Here is a 10720-nt window from a genome sequence, read left to right as displayed (position 1 = left end):
CAAAGTTAACTAAAATGTATTCCCCTTAGTTTGTAATGTACAACTTCTTGTACCATCCACGACCAGGAGTGCCACACAGGGGCTGAGAACTGGATGAGACTACAGTATTGAGACCCCTTTACATTTTTCACTCTTTGTTTCATTGCAGCCATTTGCTAAAATCAAAAAAGTGCATTGTATTTCTCATTAATGTACACTAAGCACCCAATGTTGACAGAAAAAAACAGAAATGTAGAAATTTGTGCAAATTTAAAAAAAAAAGAAAAACTGAAATATCACATGGTCATAAGTATTCAGACCCTTTGCTGTGACACTCATATTTAACTCACATGCTGTCCATTTCTTCTGATCCTCCTTGAGATGGTTATACTCCTTCATTGGAGTCCAGCTGTGTTTAATTAAACTGATTGGACTTGATTAGGAAAGGCACACACCTGTCTATATAAGACCTTACAGCTCACAGTGCATGTCAGAGCAAATGAGAATCATGAGGTCGAAGGAACTGTCCAAGGAGCTCAGAGACAGAATTGTGGCAAGGCACAGATCTGGCCAAGGTTACAAAATAAGTTCTGCAGCACTCAAGGTTCCTAAGAGCACAGTGGCCTCCATAATCCTTAAATGGAAGAAGTTTGGGACGACCAGAACTCTTCCTAGACCTGGCCGTCCAGCCAAACTGAGCAATCGTGGGAGAAGAGCCTTGGTGAGAGAGGTAAAGAAGAACCCAAAGATCACTGTGGCTGAGCTCCAGAGATGCAGTAGGGAGATGGGAGAAAGTTCCACAAAGTCAACTATCACTGCAGCCCTCCACCAGTCGGGGCTTTATGGCAGAGTGGCCCGACGGAAGCCTCTCCTCAGTGCAAGACATATGAAAGCCCGCATAGAGTTTGCCAAAAAACACATGAAGGACTCCCAGACTATGAGAAATAAGATTCTCTGGTCTGATGAGACCAAGATTGAACTTTTTGGCGTTGATTCTAAGCTGTATGTGTGGAGAAAACCAGGCACTGCTCATCACCTGCCCAATACAATCCCAACAGTGAAACGTGGTGGCAGCATCATGCTATGGGGGTGTTTTTCAGCTGCAGGGACAGGATGACTGGTTACAATTGAAGGAAAGATGAATGTGGCCAAGTACAGAGATATCCTGGAAGAAAACCTCTTCCAGAGTGCTCTGGACCTCAGACTGGGCTGAAGGTTCACCTTCCAACAAGACAATGACCCTAAGCACACAGCTAAAATAACAAAGGAGTGGCTTCGGAACAACTCTGTGACCATTATTGACTGGCCCAGCCAGAGCCCTGACCTAAACCCAATTGAGCATCTCTGGAGAGACCTGAAAATGGCTGTCCACCAACGTTCACCATCCAACCTGATGGAACTGGAGAGGATCTGCAAGGAAGAATGGCAGAGGATCCCCAAATCCAGGTGTGAAAAGCTTGTTGCATCATTCCCAAGAAGACTCATGGCTGTACTAGCTCAAAAGGGTGCTTCTACTCAATACTGAGCAAAGGGTCTGAATACTTATGACCATGTGATATTTCAGGTTTTCTTTTTTAATAAATTTGCACAAATTTCTACATTTCTGTTTTTTTCTGTCAAGATGGGGTGCTGAGTGTACATTAATGAGAAATAAAATGAACTTTTTTGATTTTAGCAAATGGCTGCAATGAAACAAAGAGTGAAAAATGCAAAGGGGTCTGAATACTTTCCGTACCCACTGTATACAAGATGTGATGAGTTAAGGTAGTTAAGGTAAAGGGTCAGACATTTTCATGGCTCTGGTGCCTTCCACTTATATACTAAATATTATTAATAGTTATCCATAAAAGACTGAAATGAGTTAGGGCAACAGTTCGATTTCGGATGACATGCTATACTATGACTTTTTTTTTGGTCATATTTTCGATGACATGCTATTACAATATTACTTCTTTTTTTTTTTTATTTTGGACCATATAACATAGTATGAATTTTTTTTCATATTATGGACAACATGCTATAGTATGACATTGCATTGTTGTCCAAAATATGAAAGAAAAGTCATACTATAGCATATCAAAAGGACAAAAGAAAGCATCACAGCATCACAGGCAGAATGGTGCAGTGGTTTGTGCTGGTGCCTCTCAGTCAGAAGGTGTTTGTTTCGATTCCTGCTGGAGAGGGATCAGACCAAGATGAGTAGACAGAGAACACTGAACTCTGCAAGGAAAAACTCTTTTCTGAGCTTCCAGACAGGATGAGAGTAAGAAAGAAATAGAGAAACATTCCTGATTTAAACTAAAGTCTATTTGTGAAGATCAATTACAATGTTTACACTTTAAGCTTTGAAAAGAATTCCATATCTGAGGGGAAAAACTGCAACTGTCTACTGTTTTCATAAACTAAACTTTTAGCATGTTTACACAAAAGTAAAAGGAGTAGGACTCTGTGTTCACTATGTCAACAACAGAGAGCAGATGAACAGGTGGGAATGGCCCTGTGGCAGCTTACATAATGTCTTTGTGGATTTCAGTGTGTTTAATTGAAGGAACACATCAAAGGCGTGGATACAGATAATAAATTGGTGTTATCAAAGGAAATGTCTGTATTATTATCCAAAACATCACATACTTTTTTTTGTGTATCTTTTGTGAGTGTTCCAAGTAAGTGATACTAAACTGTGTTGAGGAGAAAAACTGGTCACCTATTTACAATCAATGTGCATGTCAGTGAGATTTGAGCGTAACTGATGCTCCAAAAATGTATGGCTGTTTTTAAGATTTTTTTCATTAAAAAAAAAAAAAAAAAGCAACATACTAAATAAAATATGGGATATGAAATATAAACCATATTTTTGGGGGGTAGGAAATGCTGCAGTAGTTTCATGTTTGTTCCCTGCCTGTAAATAGTTCTAGAGGAGATAGAAAACATCAGTCTGTGCAGCAGTGTAGCCGACTGCTGACTGAGAATATGCACGCAGCCATGTCGAATATTTTATATATATTGTCATTGACAATGACGGACGGGGAAACTATTTAACTGTAAACAATTAGGATTTTAATGTGATGTAAATGAATAATGAAATCTTACTTTCCAATTGACTAATATGGAGACGTTCATTCTCACTAAAGTTGTACCGGAGTAAACAAAAACAAACTTTAAAGGTCCAATATGTAAGAATTAAGTCTCATTGTTTTAACAAACTTTGTACAGTAAGAGATGATATTGAGTCAATGGAGTGCCCAGACAGTGCGTATTTGTTGCCAACTAGTCAGTAGTTGGCATTCTTTAAAACTGATGATTATTCAGTTAGATTGTGTGAACCCGATAGTGACTCTGTTAAGACTATACTTTACATTATAGCTTGATATTTAGCAAGAAAACAGCCACAGCAAAACTATATATATCGGTGCATGGTCAAAACGTTTTTGTTAAAAGGTTTGTATTGTTAATAGACTAAACTAAATTTTGAATTTGAATTTGAAATTGTCCAAAAAAAAAAGTCAGTACGCCTGATTTGTTTTCTATAAAAAAAAATTGCCTCAGTTTGGTAGGTACCTAGATGATGAGCTCATTAAACAAATCACAAAGAACTATTCTAAATAGCTTAAAAATACAACTCTTGGGTTTGCTTCTTTTTTTTTTGCGTAGAGGTTAGAATACAGTAGACATCCTCTTCCTCTCATATTGGAGTGAGGGTAGACTGGATGCTCCAGTAACTATTACCTGTTGAGGCATCGGGAGGTATTACAAGACGAGACAGGACAAGGCTATCTAATTAGTTGGCTAATTTCACAACGCAACACAAAAACATCTTTGACCTGACATCAAAACTGCTGTTTCTTCACAATCTGTGGATGAGTTAAATTCGTTTGTTTTTATGTTTCAAAACAAAAATTTTCACATATTACACCTTTAATACTTTTAAGATACAAAGTTTAGCAGTGTCAGTACTGGTATTAAATAACCTTAAATAAAATGCCATACAGCTGTCAACAACATATTATGCCGTACTGTGACATTCACAGCCATAAAAAGGAAATTGTGTAAATTAAATAAAACTATTTTTTTCTTATGAAACAGTAGTTGTGCAACAGAGGATAACAATGGCTAGCAACCGGCATTAAATGCCTCGGGCAGTTTTCGGAGTGAGAGAATTTATCTTGTAACTACTGAATTGCTGTGCAGAAATCTGTCAATAAAAATACCATTTAAAAAGCCTGTCTGTAAATCCACTGATAATGAAGATAAGGGGAAATTTTTTTATTAAGCCCATTATTAGGACAATAAAATTCATTAGATTAGCGTATTGTGATTTCAGGTCATGAGTTTTTGTACCCTGTGGAGAAAGGCAGACAATCTGTAGACGTGTAACATTTTGGTGAACTTTAGTTGTAGCTAAGGGATATAAGGACAGAAAAATGTATGAATGCCACAAAATGTGCAACCTAAAAATGTGTCAGTTTGTATGAGTGGGATTTGTGAAGGACTGAAAAAGAAAAAAACTAGTTAAAGCGGGAGTTTGCATGTTCTCCCTGTGCCTGCGTGGGTTCTCTCCGGGTACTCCAGCTTCCTCCCACCATCCAAAAACATGCACCTCAAGTTAATTGGTGGTTCTACAAATTGCCCTTAGGTGTGAATGAGCGCGTGAATGGTCTTTGTTTCCGTCTGTCTCTACGTGTTGGCTCTGTGATAGACTGGCGACCTGTCGAGGGTGAACCCTGCCTTCGCCCAATGTGAGCTGGGATAGGCTTCAGCCCCTCTGTGACCCTGTTCAGGATAAAGCGGGTATAGATAATGGGTGGATGGATAGTTAAGGCGCATACTGTAGGACACGAGGAACAGCTGGGTGCACATGTGACTCGGACTCAGATGGAACAACTTGTGCGCAGTACAAGATGGCATGTGTAGAACATCAGCACAACTTATTATGTACAAGACAAAAATGTATCAAATGATTGGTTTGCAGAGAAGGGGTGAGAGGAGGATGGAGCAGCTATCGCCTCCTTTAGCCCAATGCAGAACATTTAGTCAACAACAACAATATTATCTGCACACACAATTTATGATCCCTTGAACCTGCATTGCATTATTCTCCTATTACCAAAGAGCTGCTGTTGATTTTAACCTATTTCCTGGTTGCATTGGTCTGTGTGTGTGCGTGTGTGTGCACGCACACTGATATTTAAATGCGATAGAGTATTCCAGTATTGCCCCGGGAAAAAATTAAGATGTCGAAAAAACAAGCGAGCTTAAATTTATCATTTCCACTTGTGTTTAATTTCACACATCTAGACAACCTTGAAAAACCATAATACGATTATGTGTGTCCAGCAATGAAGGCTTGATACTGTATATGAGCATGAATAAACAGTTGAAATTGTGTCTGAGAACACAAATGCTCCCTGGATTCATCTGTGATATGTACACTTGGATGCTGAATTGTGCAAAGACAACTTTTTGTTGTACAACAATGCACTAATACCATCCAAATCTCCTACTTCTGTCTCTGGGAACATACTGTTAGATCATAAAGAGCTTAGATTGTGTTTAAAGAGCATACAGCAATGATTAATTGTGATATTGTGAAGGTTATAAATTATTATGTTATAAAGACATGAAACTGGGGTACAATAATATTCAGGTTGTTATTAAAAAAAAATCCTATTTCATTTTCAGCTCTTAGAATAGACTGCTTTTTGCAGAAATAAAACATTGCTACAGTGAATGTATTTATCTAATCATTTCAAGATAAGTAGGTGAAGTTTTTACCTGATTATTTACATTAGTTGTTGAGCTATTGAAGTTAATGAACTGTCGTGGATTTTCTCTTGATCTAATTCTTGGTGAGAAAATGAAATAAAGGTTCTGACACCAAATGCCTTTGTCATCTTTTAATCTTTGCAAAGAGGTATCAGTCACACAGAGTACATGAGCAGTCTGCAGGTAGTGAGAATGGGAGTGAGACCACAAGTACAGAAAACAAGAGCCTCTTTTGAGGAAAGTTCTGCTATCTCTGTTCAAAGCAGGTGGAGGACTCAACCTGCATGGGAAGAATCCTCCTGTGTCGTTTCAGTTGTACTCCCTACCGTCTGAGGGAACATTCAATATCATGGTCGAGGTCACAATGCACCAAACCATGTACAATAGAGAACAAAGAAAACGTTTGTGTTACATAAAGAATATATGACATCATCTGTGGAATATACTGTACGTATCCAACAGAATATATGTATCACACGGACAATGGTATGGGAAATTACCATTATATGAACATATATATATATATTATTGTTGGGCGGAAGATCTTAATCGTTCCTCAAAAACATGAGCAAGCAGAAATGACACCACTGGGACAGACCTGGAACCTTTAGACCGAGCCATTTATGCTAAGCTAGGCTAGCAGGCTGCAATTATTGATCTCACCCAACTCTCTAAGAAAATCTGTGAATTTTAGATAATTACTATAATGCCTCTTTTCAATCATGATGATGTTAGTACACAGCCAGTTCTGTCTTGGTGTCTTTTGAAAACCGGTCCACATTTCGACAGGACCTGAACATCATAGTCAGGGCCTGGACATTGGGTCAGGGTTGGAAATTTCTATAAAAATGGTAAACATACTGATTGTAGTCTCCACATAAACGCTGTGCAGACAAGGCTGAAAAGGTTTGATATGTCAGTAAAATATACTATTGTCGCAGCATCTGAATCTCCTCAAACACACGCATGCACACTACAGTGTGTAGGTGAATCTGAAAATGACAATGTTTATAATAACTTTTCATAAAAAATGTCTGTTCCTCACAAACAGAAAAATTATGGCAAGCGATATATGCCCTTATACAGCGCCTTCTTATCTTTGAGGTTTACAAAGCCCGTTCAAATTTTGGACTCCCGTTCACACCCAAATATGACAGGAGCAAGGTGCTTGTCTGCCATAGTGAGCCACTTGAGGTTCACTGTCTTGCCCAAGGACACTTTGACATGTGGACTGGGGGAGACAACCCTGCAATACTTGGACAACCGGCTCAACCATCTGAGCCATAACAGTCAATTTTGAGAATATACAATATGGTGATTAAAAAAAAAATCATGTCTTGTCTCCTTTTTTAAAGCTTTGAGTATTTAATGGTGGAATTCCAGAGTGACCCTGAGCACCTCAATCAGATTCAACTTTAATTTGGACCAACTGCATAGTCTGCTACCTGTTTTGAATCCTGCCATGGCCACTGATATCAGTAGTTACAACTTTTTCCAATTTTATGGAGCTGTGAATGTTTTTTTGCCATTCTTTTTTCATAGAAAATGCAGGAAACAAGTTGACAATCAGGCATTAGCATTGAATTGTTGAAAAAGGGGTTATTGTGTGGTACTTAAAAAACTGTACCTGTCCTAAAACGATTATGATGGGGCCACTGATGTTGGATCCAGAACTGGTGAATTTCCTACTGGATGGGTTTCCATCTATCCACATTTGTGTTAGTCCAGATGCGCCATCCCATGTAGAACAAATAGAGTGCCATGTGTTCAGCCTGAAGTTCAGCCCATGAAATTCTGAATTCGTGTTCTTGACATACAGATAAAAAAAAAATCCGTTGCAGCCCTCTTGAATATCAGGAAGTCATTGGAACCAGAGGGTGTCGCCAAAGAGAAAAGTGAGTGTTCTCTTTTGAGGTCTGTAAAGGATCTATAAGCATTGAGAAGACATTGTCATAAAATGCTTTGGATTGTCAGAGATACAGTATGTTTTTCTTTTTTTAAAATGCATTGTGAATATTCTGCACCTGAGACAGACAGTCACAGCACCCAGAGATTGTTTTGATATAGTCAGCCTCACGTGAGCTGTGTTGGTTTCTTATGGGAAGGTAAACATTTTACTTGCCAGATCTTTAAAAAAATTGAGAAACAAAATCTAAATTTCAAATGGAAAAAGAACATCCGGAGGACATACAGCAGAAAAGCTACGCTATATAGACAGATGGTTAAAGATAAGATGAGAATCAAATACAATTCTAATCAACCCTCAAATATAACATAGCTTAACTTTTCTGTCTGTACTACCTGCCCTTATCTGCTGTTTTGCCACATCATCCATGTGAAAGATTCTGCACTGCTTGCAGAAAATGAACTGTAGCTGGAGATTCCACTCAACTCACTGCCATTTGATGTTTGCCATAGTTTAATCATCTGTGGTGGGTTTATGGATTTTACCTCTGCCTTTGCACCTTGGACTTGTTTACTTATCCTGACTGCCTGCTGGACGTGAGCCAGCAAATTTGCCAAGCAATTACTTTCATACATTTTAAAGGTTAGATACGTTTTTGTATTGAGAACATAAGTTTTGACAAAGATCATAGCATATGGTTATGGGAAAAATTCCTTGTTATACATGATTTACCTCAAGGTTTAATGTTATCTATAATATTTTTTTGTTCTTTATCAGACCAGAAATTGTGGTATTGTGGCATCATGATAACAAAAAACAAAAATGAACACAATTAAATCCTGTAAACTTGCATGCATTTTAGTTGTGTTTTATTTAGATATTTTCTCTGTTAAATAAGTAAAAAAAGTATTTTTACTTTGAGGAATGGCAGCACATGATGTCAGCATCACCAGCAGAAGCAATAGTACCATCTTATAAAAACACACACATTATATAAATCAAATACATTGGTAATACTTTCACTTTGATTTTGCTGAATTTGCTATGGCAGCCTGATACAGTATACAACACAGACAGAACATTTTCAAGATGTTAATTTTAATTTCTTCTACTTTGCCATGAATAACAAGTCTTACCTTAAATGCTTTGTCAGGATGCTGTGTTCAACAGTGTTAGAAAAATTACTCAGAGGCTGTATTCAAAATCAAACACATCGGACATTTATTCTTGCAAGAAGGAGCAAATACATGTACACTCAAAGCAAGGTGTCCAGCATTGCTCGAAGTCTCTTCTCCGTAGTTCAGCTTTTATACAGTGTGACAAACAGTTGATAGCCACCCCCACTTCTTCTGTATATCTGATTTTGTCGATAGTACTGAATGAGATCGTAGGTCACAATATAAAGGTACAGAGACGTTGTAACTGAGACTATAGAACCATGTTGTGCAGCAGATAGACCAATATTTGACAAATATGATGAGTTCATTATTTTTCCATCATATCCCTCCTGTTTATACAAGGTATAACAAGTACTGAAAAATAAAAATAAAAGAATCATCATTAGGAAAATCATATTGATCACACAACTGTTGTTGTATACTGTTCAACCAGACTTCAGTCATTGACACTTCATCATCTCCATTGCCATTTCTCTCAAGTTTCGGCAAGGGATTCATTACTTTGTCACACGTCAGTGTCTAAGAACATGTCCTGTTCTTCAGGGAGGAGAACAAATATGTCATCATAAGGGGGTGGTTCAGTCATAGGTGGAGTCGGTGTCGTATTAGTGCTCTCGTACGTTTGGTCAGTTAGTAGAAATTCGCATATAAAGTGTGTCCTGTTTAGTCAATGTAACATTGGATCTTTGGATCAATCCTCGGATACAGGGAATACAACAACAACCACAAATAATAAGTATGGCTGCTATAATTGAAACACTAGTGAAACAGGCGAGGAATAGGTCTGTCCATTTACCAAACCAAGATTCCATCATCCTGGAAAAAGGATCATCAATCCCAGCATTTACAGCAAGTTCCTCACTTAGGGCGGTAAGTCCCCGTAGAGCCTTGGTGACAGATCCATCTGGTGCTGTATTGTTAGGAATAAACGTACAACATGCGGAGCCAAACATTTTGCATATACCCCCCTTTGTCAGCCAGCAGCATGTTCAATGTCATGCGGTTCTGCCAAGCCATAAAACTAGTTGCATCAAACTATTCGCTGAGGCCCTTAACAGCGTCTCGTATATAGGACCTAAGTGTGGGCGTGCCTCAGAGCATCCAATGCAGTCGGCTTTGCCCATCATCTGAGCTGAGTACTGCATCCACTGTAGCCACATATTGGTATCATCATATCCTGTCTGTAGTGACACCACATCTGTAAACTTAGTTATTTTCAATCGTCGGACTACAGGATCTATGTGTGAGCTCGTATTTGCAACGCATTGGCGGGATACTGTGGTGGTTGGTTGTACTATATTTATCCGGATTAAGCCCTTTGGATCTGCCCCAGATATATCTGCCCCTCGTACTAACAGTCTGGAGTCGCATTGTTTTGGATCCTTCAGTGTCAGTATTAAGGTGTTACAGTTTTGTATGTGGCAACCTGGTGCGGTAGATCCCTTAATCAGAGACAGTCGTTGTTTTAGGTCGACACAGATGCTACCATGCACAGATATTTGTCTGACCAAACTAAGCGGCGGTCTTTCCCCTTGCAGGAAAGAACCGCACATGCGTCAAATGTTAGACTGGCCTGTTGCCCTTCTGTGAATGTGAGAATTAATGCTCCCTGTACCCGGTACTGATTTTTTGTTCCTTGCAAATTGTCCATCAGCCCTTACAAATGCTCTTGTAGTGCGGCGAACTTTGTGAGTAGCCTGAGGTCCTATTGTGGTCTTGTCGTCTGATGTCTGATTGTCAGGTATGTTATGTTGGGCTTCGTACCAAAATATGGGGAGTACTATGAGCAGAGCTGTGACTATCAGAAAACAAAGGGTCCCACTGAGGCCACAGACTCCTATCCTCCTGAATGGATGCCACGTGATACTGCCTTGAGTCATTGTAGCTGAACTGT

The 10720-nt window shown here is 38.9% G+C and overlaps 1 pseudogene; it reads right to left on the bottom strand.

Moving 5' to 3' along the window:
• Window positions 1-6473: 6473 nt before the first annotated feature.
• On the bottom strand, window positions 6474-8916 carry LOC138619623 (mucosal pentraxin-like; annotated as a pseudogene).
• Between the last annotated feature and the right edge of the window lie 1804 nt (window positions 8917-10720).

This window comes from Brachyistius frenatus, unplaced genomic scaffold, assembly GCF_029030835.1.
Source record: "Brachyistius frenatus isolate BFR_SWC_R1_liver_20210118 unplaced genomic scaffold, ASM2903083v1 Contig_20, whole genome shotgun sequence".
Lineage (NCBI taxonomy): Eukaryota > Metazoa > Chordata > Actinopteri > Embiotocidae > Brachyistius > Brachyistius frenatus.
The sequence above is the reverse complement of the archived record's forward strand: the minus strand, read 5'-3'. Positions and strand labels throughout refer to the sequence as shown.